Source organism: Zootoca vivipara, chromosome Z2 (genome assembly GCF_965207765.1).
Source record: "Zootoca vivipara chromosome Z2, rZooViv2.hap1.1, whole genome shotgun sequence".
Classification (NCBI taxonomy): domain Eukaryota; kingdom Metazoa; phylum Chordata; class Lepidosauria; order Squamata; family Lacertidae; genus Zootoca; species Zootoca vivipara.
Window position 1 is genome coordinate 24,668,205 of NC_142585.1, and position 13,444 is coordinate 24,681,648.

Below are 13,444 nucleotides of genomic sequence, written 5' to 3' on the forward strand. Positions count from 1 at the left end.
CAGTTGTTAAATGAACTGTAAATCCAATACACTAAAGTCATTTTCAAGTGAATCAAATCAGGTTGCAGTCAAAGGAATTGTGAAGCGTGAGAGACTTAATGCCTTGTGCTTTGCAAGGCATTCCCCAGCTAGATGATTTTAGACACATACAAAAAAGAGAATTGTAAAGCCATGAGAGAGTGTGAGCTAGATTGGATGCCACTGCAAGCATACTAAGCAGAGGGCTAAGAGTTTAAGGGCAATAATGGACTCTAATTGAGTAGTTGGTAAACCTACACAGGCACCCATGGCTGCTTGTTTACTGATCGCTTTCCACTGATCTGTTTCCTTCTCTGCCATTAATTTAGACCCTCTGATTTGAAGCGACATTGCTTGCGTTTTTGAGTGCTTTGCATTTAAGATCTCGCCACCACCACCACCCACCTCCCCCTACCCCATGTCTTCAAGGATAATGAATGAAAGGGCAAACGCTTTGGGGGTCATTTTGAAGTGGGAGAAAAGGAGAAACATCTGTTTGCTCTCCAGCATTTGCAGAGGAGTGAATGGCAATTATGCCTCCAATGTCTTAGGCAACAAATTGTGTTTCAGAGGGATCCTTTCCCAAGTTGCTGTTGTTGTCGTTTCTTCAACTTGGCCTTTAAAACAAATATTCAGCTAGCATACTTGAAGGGTAGGAGCACTTTATCCAACATGTTCTTTCTGACCTTAAGAACACCAGAATAGAACCACAGAATTGGAGGGCTGCTTGTGAAGCCATTTACTCCAACCCCTATTGATTGTAGGAAATCCTGAGCTAAAGGCTCCCCAGCAGAGAATGGCTGAAAGTCTCCAGAGAAGGGAAATTCTACCCTAGCCCAAGGGAATTGATCCTGCTATTGATCTGCCCTCACTGTTAAGAGGTTTCTTCTAATGTTCAGCCAAAATCCTGTATCTTAAGCCCATGAACTCTAGTCGTGCCCTCTGGGACAGCAAAAAAGGAAACAAAACAAAACCCAGATCTTCACCCTTTTCTAGTAGAGCCATTCATGAATTTGAAGAGTGTGATCATGCCTCCCTCAGCCCTCTCTTATCTGAGTGAAAGCTACTCGTTTTCTTCAAATTAATCATTTGGGTTGCGTTTTACTGCAAATCTACCTTATCTGCACTTCCTGAAAAAATATGCAAAATTAAGAATAGCTATCCTTAAAATTTTACACGTATTTTGTGATACAATTATCCAACCAAAACATGTGTACAAAATTGCATATTCTGGGGAAATGTGTGCATTAAAATGCATATTGTTGGCATCCATCTGTCTCGATGGGGGTGAAGTCAAACAGCTGCATTAGCAGTACCAAAGTGGCCTCTCTGGGGCACAAATCTTGGCAGAGTGTATGGAGGCCCTGGGCTGCCCAGATGTTGTGGTCCTAAGGAAAGCAGAGGCTGCCTTTCCAGGTTGCCAAGCCCCATTTGCCCCTCACTTCTCTCTACACACATGTAGAAACAGCAGTCTCCACCATTCAACCCACTTTTGGTCTCGTCCTCTCAATCCAATACAAAGATGAATTTTACTAGGCAAAATTGCATCCATATATCCATATATTTATATATTAGGAGAACTCTGCACTAAAAAGTTGGCGAATTTTCATGGGGATCTTTTTTAAAAGAGGGTTAAAAAAATAATGCAGAGATGTGGCAGACCAAATTTAAGATTGGGAAAGTGAGAAACTCATATTGACAGGTTCAGCTATCCCTGTCAGTCAGTGCAGACCAGGGGTTCCCAGACCACCAGTGAGCTTCATTCAGATGGTCTGGAGTGTCTTCTGTGAAGAATGGCAGGAGCAGCTGCTGCTCTAATTCAGCAGTCCACCTGGAAGGACAGCAGGATGGGTCAGTCGTGAAAGGAGAAGAAGGAACATGAAAGTAGTGGAGAAGTTTAGCCACAAAGCTAATAAGAGGCTAGAATTAAGAGGTTTGATCTTGAATCATGGAGATATATTTCTTACATTGTCTTTTTACTGCGTTACAATTTGAATTATATAGGGTGCAAACTGTAATACAAGAAAATGAACAAAAAACAAAAGAAGCCATTAAAAATATAATTAAAAACCACACAGCATCTAGCACAGCACATACCTCACTGTTTCTGAAAGTAGCAGGCTTGTGCAAAGCAGTGTCTGTGATCTGGAACTGGCCTCAGGTGCTTTGTTTGCTCCTATAATCAAAGTCCATTTGTAGCAAATCCTTCCCCAGCCTTTTATAAAAACTATTCTACAGAAGCCAAGCAGATGGGCAAAATGCTGCAGTTCCAAGTGATAGACCCTTAACGATTTACGAGTCTGGATTGGGTGGGAGAGGGAGAGGGGGAGAGAGCATTAACCTGTGCACACAAAATATGTCTGTTGTTATTATTCTCTGTAAACTTGTCATATGCTGGTGGAAATATGCACAGTAAAAACCCGGTGACTGATATACTGTGGTAGTAAACAGCCTGTTAAATAGAAACAGTATACTCAACAAAATGTACTTGATCTTGGTCAGCTGTAAAATACAGTGTGGGCTCAATGCTTGCGAGATGCACAGCTAAACCTTCTGAATACTGTCCACAAACCCCTGATGAAAAGGCAGGCAGGCACTTAGGAGCACTTTCTTTTTGAAATTGTGATATTTTTTCCAGCTCCAAGCATCTCTGCCCATTTGACTTCCAGAGAGCTTTTGCTCCTCTTCCTGCCACTGAATCAACTTGTTTGTGTCAGGTGAAGGTTCCCAAAGCTTCTCATAGAAAGCTGTTTTGATTGCCATTGGGTTGCATAATTGGTTTCACAACCTTCTCATACAAACTTGTTTTGGCCACAGTCATGCTGCACCATTGGCAGCACAAATCATTTTCATATGGTAATACGTGAATTTAGGGGCTAAATGCTCACAATTTCAGAAGTGATCTGGTAAAAGGAGGGGGAAAGTGGGGAGAACTATTTTTTAATTACAGTATTTGATAAGATTACAGAAGGTGTTCTGGACAGAGAATGTTAAAATATTTGAAAGACTCGGGGTGTTCATTGCCCTGGCAATCAACAACAGCAGAGGTCTTCTTGGGTGTTGATTTGTGCTTTGTAAAGTCTGCCAGCTGTTAGGGAACTGCATTCTGCTTCAGTGGAACTGCAAATTTCAAACCAAATTTGGAATTTGGCAGCCATCCTAATAAACTCACTCCAAAGATGTAAGAAGTGAAGGTTATGCAGTGCTTTAGGGGAGACTAAATGCCAGCTTCTTTTGAAAAGAGTTTGTCGGGATTGTTGCCAAGTTCCAAATAGATTTGAAATATAGATTAGGAGCTGCAGCTCATATCTCACCACTGACTCCTGGGGAACCCTTTTGCACTATTCCTCACCCACAACCCCTCATTAACCGGTATATGTCCAGGAGATCTGTACATAAAGAAGCATTCCAGAACAAAATGCTGGAAGAGTGCTGGTCAGAAGTGAGCAGCTTGCCCTGCTGGTAGAGGTCACACTGTGGCTGGAACAGCAATTGCACTTAATGTTGGCTAACAAGAAACCTTGTGACAGGTAGGTAGCCATGTTCGTCTGCCATAGTTGAAACAAAATACAGTGGTACCTCTACTTACGAATTTAATGCGTTCCGAACACACATTTGTAAGTTGAAAAAAATTGTAAGTCGAATCCCATAGGAATGCATTGGGAGAAAAAATTCATAAGTCGAAGCAACCCTATCTAAAAATTCGTAAGTAGAAAAAATCCTATCCAAACCGCATCCAAGATGGCGGACGGAGCTCCATTCGTAAGTAGAAAAATTCGTAAGTAGAGTTATTCATAAGTAGAGGTACCACTGTAAAAAATTTTCCTTCTAGTAGCACATTAGAGCTTTCGTGTGGATGCACACTTCTTCAGACACCTTCAGGTATCTGAGGAAGTTTGCATGCACACGAAAGCTCATACCAATAACAAACTTAGTTGGTCTCTAAGGTGCTACTGGAAGGTGTTTTTTTGTTTGTTTGTTTGTTCCAAGAAACCTAGTGCTCATTGTCCCCGGACAGGGAACGCCCCTCCCTAGTTGAAAGCTATCATATTGTAAATGCTATCAACTGACTCAGACTGTGTGGCAGGTACTGCCCTGGCCTCGACACCTCTGGATCCGAACTGGGGGGTGGGGGTGGGAAGAACACTTCCGGGGGGGAGGGGCTGCTCTTTATCAAGGCCAAGACACACATAACTGTCACTGATGGCAGAGAGGTGTTGCTGCCCTTAACTGCATTATACAAACTGTAACTTTCAGAGCATGTGCTTGAGCTCACTTTTGCCTCCTCCCACCTGCTAATTTTTTTCTTGCACATCAAGAGGGATAAAAATGTCTTTCCATCTACGTTCTTCACACTGTGCATTTTTTTTTTAAAAAAAAATCTTCTATCTTGTCTCCTCTTATTCACATTTTCTTTAAGGTAAAAAGCCCCAAATTCGGAAACCTTTCCTCAAAGGGAACTCGTTCCATCCCTTGATCATTCTGGCTGCCTTTTCCTGAACTTGTTCTGGCTCCACAACTTCTATCCCCAACATTTGCAAAGCACTACCACAGGTAGAATGCAAAATTTGCAGTTTTCTGTGTTCCATCTCCTAGCATGCAGAAAAGCGGAGGACAAGGCAAAGCTGTTGGCTTCTCCAAACTGCAGAGTCTGGGTAGAGAGCTCTTTTTTCCATTCCCTATAGCTCAAATCCCTTTGGGGATATTCAGAGCTCACCCTGCCCCTACTGGAACAAAAGGACTGCGGTCCCCAGGCAGTGCTGGGAGGCATCAGAGACAATCATCCTTCCTGACTCAACAGGTGAGAGAATCAAAAGCTCAGCAGGCCACCTTTTGAGTCTTTGTCCTGGCTTGAGACATCCAGCTGCTTTAGAAGGTTCACAGCCTTGGCAATTCAGTAGTCTTGGAAGCAGCTGTGCCTGTTTGCAGTGACCCACAAAAAGGTCAAGGAGGAAAATGTCTTACCTTATTTGAATCCTCCCTTTTCTTCACATGTGCTTTTGTAGGTGTCTGGAGGTAGAGCCACTTCAAGGAAGCACATGGAGAGGCTAGCCTCATGAAAACTCATCAGTACTTTAGTGTGAATCTCTCCCAAAATACACATTTTTGCAAAGTATATTTCCCATAATATACATTCATTTTTTAAGCACACTATGCCCCAGTATATACATTGTTGTACACATTTCTTGGCTTACTTGGCTGGAGAAATGTGTTTATGACATGTTATCATAAAACAGCTCTCTGTATGAAATAAACTGGGATGGCTCAGTCAGAGGTAGAGCATAAGAATCTTAATCTCAGGGTCGTAGGTTTGAGCCCCATGTTGAGCAAAAGATTCCTGCATCGCAGGGGGTTGGATTGGATAACCCGTGAGGTCCCTTCCAACTCAACAATTCTATGATGCACTTTGATGTATTTCAATATATTTTGATGTTTGGCATGTGTTTTGTTATTGTGATTCTTAGTTGTTTTACTTATTTACTTATTTACTTATTTACTTACTTACTTACTTACTTACTTACTTACTTACTTGTTTGCAGATATTTATTCAATTACAGTATGGTACTTAAAATGTGGACTAGGTTGACACTACAGTACACTGGTTCTCAACACTGGTTCACCATAACTCAAATATGTGTTTCAGTCAAACCCTTAAAGTGTCCCTATTTTCCAGGGACAGTCCCAGATTTACAGAAGCCATCCCAGTTTCTGATTTGATCCTTGAATGCCCCTCTTTTCCATATGATGTCCCTATTTTCATCAGAGAAATGTTGGAGGGTGTGGAGTTATGCAACCCCGAGCCAAGGAGGTAAGTAACTATACAATCTGGAAGCCGCCCAGAGTTGCTGGGGCAACCTAGTCAGATGGGTGGGGTATAAATAACATTATTATTATTATTATTATTATTATTATTATTATTGAAGGAGACATCCCTGTTTTCATCAGAGAAATGTTATTATGACATAGAAATATTCTGTGACCAGTGGCAGCAACTTTCCCAGGCAAGGACAACAGGTTTGTCCTCCATTGCTGAGAGTCACAAAAGACCAGATCTGCTTTCCTGATTGTGCTATCCTCTGCGGAAGAAAGTAACTTTTAATAACGTGCGCTAGAGCCAGGGAAAAATTGATCAGATCACGGTGCTGGTATAATAGGATTTAATTCTGCTTCAGATGTGCTAGTTTTAATAAAAAAGGATTGAACAAAGCTAAAATAAATTACACAGAAAGGTCAGGCTTATTGCTTGTACAGTTATGTTAACTCTACTAGGGACGTTTTTAGAGACTGTATTTATGAGACCTTTTGATTTTTGGAAGAGGGATATAAACCACATCTATGGTGCCTCCATTATTTGCTACTGTGATTCATTTGCAAGTGTCAGCCCTCCACACTTAAACACAGCATCTTTAAGGGGAGTTCATATATACTGATGACTTGTTTATAGAGCAAGTTTCCCCAATATATTAACTAAACTATCTTCCCTTCCACTGGAAAATTAGGAGATCTTAACTGGTTTGTTGCATATGAAATATGAGCTCAATTATGTGTCCATCTCATTCAGCAAATGTGTGCTGGTTTCAGTAATAATACCTCTTATATGCTAAAAATGTAACACTGTGAGTCATGATAGAGAGTGGCCATACCATAGAGATGGAGAATGTTTGTGGCCCTGTAGACATTGTTAGACTCCAACCCCACATGCCCCAGCCAGCACAGCCAACTGTCAGGGATGAGGGGGCTTGTAGTCCAACAGCACCGGAAGGGCACACATTCCCAATCACTGTGACAGAGGTTTATAAAAATAAAAATATAAATGGATAGGAAATGTATCCCCTCCCTTTCATTGTTAAAGAACTTGGGGTACAATTCCCAGAATGGTTTGACAATCATACTTCCCAGGGAAATCTGGGGATTTGTAGCTCTGTGAGAGGAATAAGGGGCCTCTATAACAATTCTCAGCACCCTTAACAAACTACAGTTCCCACTATTTTTGGGGGGGGGGGGAGCCATAGCTGCTAAAGTGGTATCAGGGCGCTTTAAATGTATGGGGCAGGTAGCTTCTACCAGCTACATGGGAGAACGAGAGAAGATTGTATGAACTTGAGGTTTGTACTGGGCTTTCTTCTACCTCTAGCACAGAGAAATGAACACATGCAAACTTGCCTTGTGAAGATCACAAACTATACACTATGGAGATTGCTAGCTTTATACAGCCCATTCCTTTGGCCCTTATCCAAAACCCCAAAGCCTTGAGAATTCCAGGTAAGATCCGTATCTCAGTGGGAAAATAAAACAAACTAGCGCATGAGCAACATACTGTGAAAGTCATGGAAGCCACATTAGTGCATATGCTCAGCCACCTGCCTCTCCGAACACTGATGATTCATCTTGTCCCACTGGTTTCAGCTGTATTGATCAAATGAGAGTGTCTCTCCCCCCCCCCCCCCGGCAGACTAAAGAAAGAATGGCTTTCTGTGTAAACGCCTGGGGTGGCTTTGGATGAAGGGTCCGTGGGTATAGAAAACCCTGCTTAGCCCATTAGTTTTTCTTCCTTTTTTCCAGGACCTGTGACTAGCCTGGGTGGCCACAGTCACTCTGCTATTTGGGAACAGTCCAGCTCCAGGTTTAGGGAGCCTTCCTTGTCCCCTCCTATATTCTTCTCCAAGTTTTTTTTTAAAAAAATTAACACCCATTATTGTCTGTTTCGACTGACAAATGATCTCCAAGACAGGGATAGAAAACCTCAGACATAGGGCCAAGTATGTACTTACATTCAATGCTCCACCCACATTCGTCTCTGGCCCCACCCACTACAATCATGTGGCTCCCAGGTGGTTGCCTAGAGGGGAAATGCAGCTCTCAAGGCTGTAAAATGTTCCTGTGCTACAGTGAGTCAGAGACCTTGATCAATATCTCTCTTTTTTTGCTGGAGACACTATACCCTTTGTATGGTGTTCTGCATGCCCACTGCATGCTCTGTCACTGATTTGCTATGATGGTGCAATGGAACAACCACATCACTTGTTCCCACTTGTTTGGAATAACATCATGGTGTCAAAAATGAGCTGCCCCACCCTGGGAGGCATTCGCATTGAGGCTTTCTGCTTCAGATCTCAATGTAAACTGTTGAACTGCTCAGTCATACGTAGGAATGTTGCTGAGGGGAGAGAGAAAGAGATTCTGTTTGCATTGAAAGCAGAATCCACCACATTCACACTTTCTGGAACAATACACGAACCAAAACAGCCGTTGTTCTAAATTTGCACTTCCCTGAATTTTGCAATGTAACTCTCCTGCCAAGCAAGGGTACAAAAACGTATTGTGTTAGGGAAAGCTGCTTTGCAAAAATGTGCATATTACTCAAAACTGCATGCAAACATGTGCATGGTAGGATAAATTTGAACTAAAATGCTGAATAATTTTCATGAAGGCTTTTAAAAAAATGCTAATTGGTGTAGAAATGTGGAGAGCAAAGCTTAATATTGGGGGTGGGAGCAGGAAATTGAAAGCATAATTGACAGATTTCCCCACCCCTAGTCGCACATCAGTTGGGACTATACTTAAACACGCATATAAAAAACTATTATAGGTTGCTCTCAGCATTCCTATGGAAACCCCACTGCATAGCTCAAGATGAATCGGGCATCTTTCATGTCTTTGATCTTGTGCTTACAGCTTCATAGATACTAGAATAATTTTTCATACTATTAAAAAAAAAACCACCAAGAAAAACATGCCATGCCAGGAAAATCTTATCCATTCTCTTGCTTCGTGTGACCACCAGAATCAATAATTCCACCAATCGATTGTGGACATAAATTCAAAGCATTAATTTACATTGAGTACTATAACCTAATAAAAAAGCAACAACTGAATTTGCCAAAATTGATTTCCCTTTTGTTTTCAAGAGGGGGGTGGAATCTCGAGGTCTGTGTGGAAAACAAAGCATCAATAAGTTGTAGCATGCAAAAGCAGTTAATTATCAGTAAATATCAGAAAGTGAAGAACTAAGCAAGAAGAAAATGTGTTATTCTTGGGTTGGAGAAATTTCACAGATTATGTAAGGGGCTGAGTAAGAAAATTGTTCCTTTACTCAATCCTTCATTCAGGGACAGGCAGTAGATCCAGGACTACTGGTAGATCTCTGGTTATTTGCAAAGGTTCCTGAAACCCAATCCTTTAACAATGTTATTTATTTTCAATTCAAATATTATACCGGGTAGGTAAAAAGCTAAAGTTAAAAGACCCCTGGACGGTTAAGTCCAGTCAAAGGCGACTATGGGGTTGCAGTGCTCATCTTGCTTTCAGGCCGAGGGAGCCAACTTTTTTCTACAGATAGCTTTCTGGATCATGTGGCCAGCAGGACTAAACCACTTCTGGCGCAACGGGACACTGTGACGGAAACCAGAGCACACGGAAACGCCGTTTACCTTTCCACCGCAGTGGTACTTATTTATCTACTTGCATTGGTATGCTTTCGAACTGCTAGGTTGGCAGAAGCTGGGTCACAGCAACAGGAGCTCACCCAGTTGTGCGGATTTGAACTGCCGACCTTCCGATCAGCAAGCCCAGGAGGCTCAGTGGTTTAGACCAGTGTTTCCCAACCTTGTGCCTCCAGATGTTTTGGGACTACAACTCCCATCATCCCTAGCTAGCAAGACCAGTGGTCAGGAATGATGGGAATTGTAGTCCGAAAACAGCTGGAGGCACACGGTTGGGAAACACTGGTTTAGACCACAGTGTGACACAAGGGCAGAGTACAGTCATACCTTGGTTTAAGTATGCCTCAGTTTGAGTATTTTCAGTTTAAGTACTCCACGGACCTGTCTGGAACGGATTAATCCACTTTCCATTACAGTGGTGCCTCGCTAGACAAATGGTCTTTTCTTATAATGAAAAATTCGTCTAGCGAATCCCATAGGACTGCATTGATTTTTTTTTGGATTTTTTTCCCCATAGGAACGCATTAATTGAATTTCTATGCATTCCTATGGGACACCGCGATTCGCTAGACGAATTTTTCGTAAAACAAATTCATCTAGCGAGGCAACCTCCACTAGAAAAAACCTTTCATTAAGCGGAAAATTCGTTAAGCAGGGCATTCGTTAAGAGAGACACCACTGTACTTTCAGTGGGAAAGTTCACTTCAGGTTAAGTACGCTTCAGGTTAAGTACGGACTTCCAGAACCAATTACACTCATACTTCGGGTTAAATACGCTTCAGGTTAGTACTCCATGGACCCATCTGGAACAGATTAATCCAATTTCCATTACTTTCAATGGGAAAGTTTGATTCAGGTTAAGTACACTTCTGGTTAAGTACAGACTTCCGGAACCAATTGTGTTTGTAAACCAAGGTACCACTGTACAGTCAAAATTTAAGCCATGAAACATCTCCCAACTACAAACCAAAACAACAATAAAAACAAAATACATAAGAACATTGCAAGCTCCAAGGCAGCAGCTCTCAGCCTTGCTTGGAGATGTGGGATTGAACCTGGGACTTTTGGCATGGAAAGAAGTTGTACCACTGTGCTATACTCCATCTTCAAGCATCTCTATGGATGCACAAATTTCTTAATTACTTCCTTGCAGTGTCGCAAAAATATGATGGGCACATATCTACTATATTTTAATAAGGTGCTTTTAATTTTCTGACAGTAAACATACCATTTTCTTGTAGTCACATGTGTTCCTCATTTAGGAGACCTTTAGGAGGCAACCCTACTAGATCATAACTGAGGGCTCAGTAGGTTTGGTCAAGTTGGTTGCCGTAGAATATGTCTTGATGGAAGTTAACGCACGGACCAACAGAGACACAAGCAAATGCCCTAATAATCTGAAGCCCAGCTTCCCACTTACAGATATTCCTGCGTTAGTTATCTTGCATACTAATAGCAAACTCATTCTCCCAAGTGAGAATCATCCATGCATAGCAGAGAAGTAGCAGCATGTTTGGAAGCCCAAGATTTGCAGAAATGCAAAACAAAAGAATCCTTAAGAGAGGGAAATCCCAAAACACTCCAGCCATGCTCAGAGGCTACATAGTCTGACTGTTGTAGAGGGGGAAATGGAAAACTAAGGGCGAGGGGAATAAAACGGAGTATCCTGAAGGAATGGCTGTCTACTCAGCTAGCTGGCCCCCTTTATAGGAGCACTCTGTGCTGCAACATTTTGTTGAATTTAGCTACAAAGAGCTATCATATTTTCCAACCATGATATTAAGATCTATTCAAGTAAGGCAGTAGATGATGGAAGCAATCTTAAAAGACAAACCCGACACAGTGGAAAAAGCACTGTCAGGTTTTTGAAAATATGCAGATGAAGAAAGGGGGGGGGGTGCACAGTCTATTGGCATAAAGATAATAAAAATGTTTTTTTAAAAAAGCTTATGGCTTACCAATACAATCATTTTACTAAGTTGCTGACTTTACTGTAAAATGCTAGCATTTTATATCCAGTTCCTCAATTGACTGACACATAATTATAATTTTACTAGGTTAAAACTTCTTGAAGAACTCTCAATTGCATTCAAGTCATTGCTTCAGCAAAGGGGGAGGCCAAATGTTACGACTATATGAAATGTAAGGGTTGATCATTTATTTAAGTTGTACAAATTGCCTGGAATGTGAAAATTTCAATGGCCATCATATTTTGTGTGCAAAACTCAAGTGTCCTCACATTTTGCCGCAATGGTTTGAAAGCTTTACAGTAACCAGTACTTCTGTTGTGGACTAAAGCAGAACATTAAGAGTGCTATACTTAAAAAGCATGTTGACCTTGCTATTACTTTTTCATAAAGTAAAGTAATAAAGTATGAAAATGTATTGTTACTGTAATTTAGTACTAATTAGCTTTTTTTCTTAATAGTCACACTGAAAGCAGAGACTAGGTTCACACAAGCACACTTGAAACAAATGGGGTTTGTGCATGACTGGTAGTTGAGCCAGACCACTGGTCCATCTAAACCAAATACTGTGTACTACTGAGAGCTGCTCTTCAAGGTCTGAGTTTCTGAGACTCGAGGTCCATGCAACTCCATATGGGTGCAGACAACTTTCAAGTAACCTGATCACAAGCCATTGAGGGCAGCCGTCCTTAACCTAATGCCCTCCAGATGTTTTTAGAGTATAACACTGATTTGCCCTGGCCAGCACAGCCAGTGGTCAGGAAAGACATAAGTTCTATTCCAAAACATCTGGAGGACACTAGATTGGGGAAAGGCTGGCTTAAGGTGTATAAATCAGCCCTTTAAATTGAACCCCAAACCATATAGGCAACCAATGAAACTACAGTGGTACCTCTACTTACGAATTTAATGCGTTCCAAACACACATTCGTAAGTCGAAAAAAATTGTAAGTCGAATCCCATAGGAATGCATTGGGAGAAAAAAATTCTTAAGTCAAAGCAACCTTATCTAAAGATTCGAAAGTAGAAAAAAATCCTATCTAAACCGCATCCAAGATGGCGGGCGGAGCTCCATTCGTAAGTAGAGTTATTTGTAAGTAGAGGTACAACTGTAGTACGGAACTGGAGCCCACCTGACTTCTTCAAACAACCTAGAAGGCTTTCTGTGGTAACTGAAGTTTCTGAAGTCTTTAAAGGTGGCCCCACACAGAATGCACTGCAGTAATTTAGCCTGGATATAGCCAGAATGTATGCAAGTGAAGCCCCTCAATGACCACCCATTCCTCCTGCCCACAAACTACAAACAGTTGACATTATACTTTTACTTGGGCAGGCACAATGAATGTTATTTGCAAACCCTGTCAGATGACATCTCATCAAACTAAAAGGTCCCTGTGTTTTCCAAACTCTGGAATTATTTAGTGGTCACTGAACTTACTTAATCCTTTCATTGCACTTGGGCAAGCAGCTTCCACCTGCAGAAAGAGCCTTTATCCAGCTCTGCCAACAGACGCTGTGCCCAATCACAAAGCCCTGGCAGGATGTAAAATATTGCCACAGCATGTTGCCCCAGACATCATCTCCCTCAGGGATGGAGGGGTCCTGATTAATTTGTTTATACTGTTGTGTTCACTCCCCATTTCAGAAAAAGAACTAGATCCTTTCTTGCACACCTCTGTGCAGCATTCACATCTAAGCAAAGCATAATGTTAATCCAAAATAAGAAAAACCACCTCAGCCGACACTTCATCTACCAATGAAGATCAGAAATATAAAGGGATCCCGTTGCTTCAGAAGGTTAGAAAGGAGCACACTGGGCTATTTCGTCTTACTTTATTTTGCACAACACCACAGTCAATTGTGTTAAGATTTTGCAATTATATATATAATAAATGTTGGGCTGGCTTTTGTGTTGCAAACACCAAAAAGCTAAGCCTGATTTTGTTCCTGGGAACATCTAAAGATTGTTTTCCAACACTTGTGTGAATTATTTGCTTTATGGACTATGAACTGTTG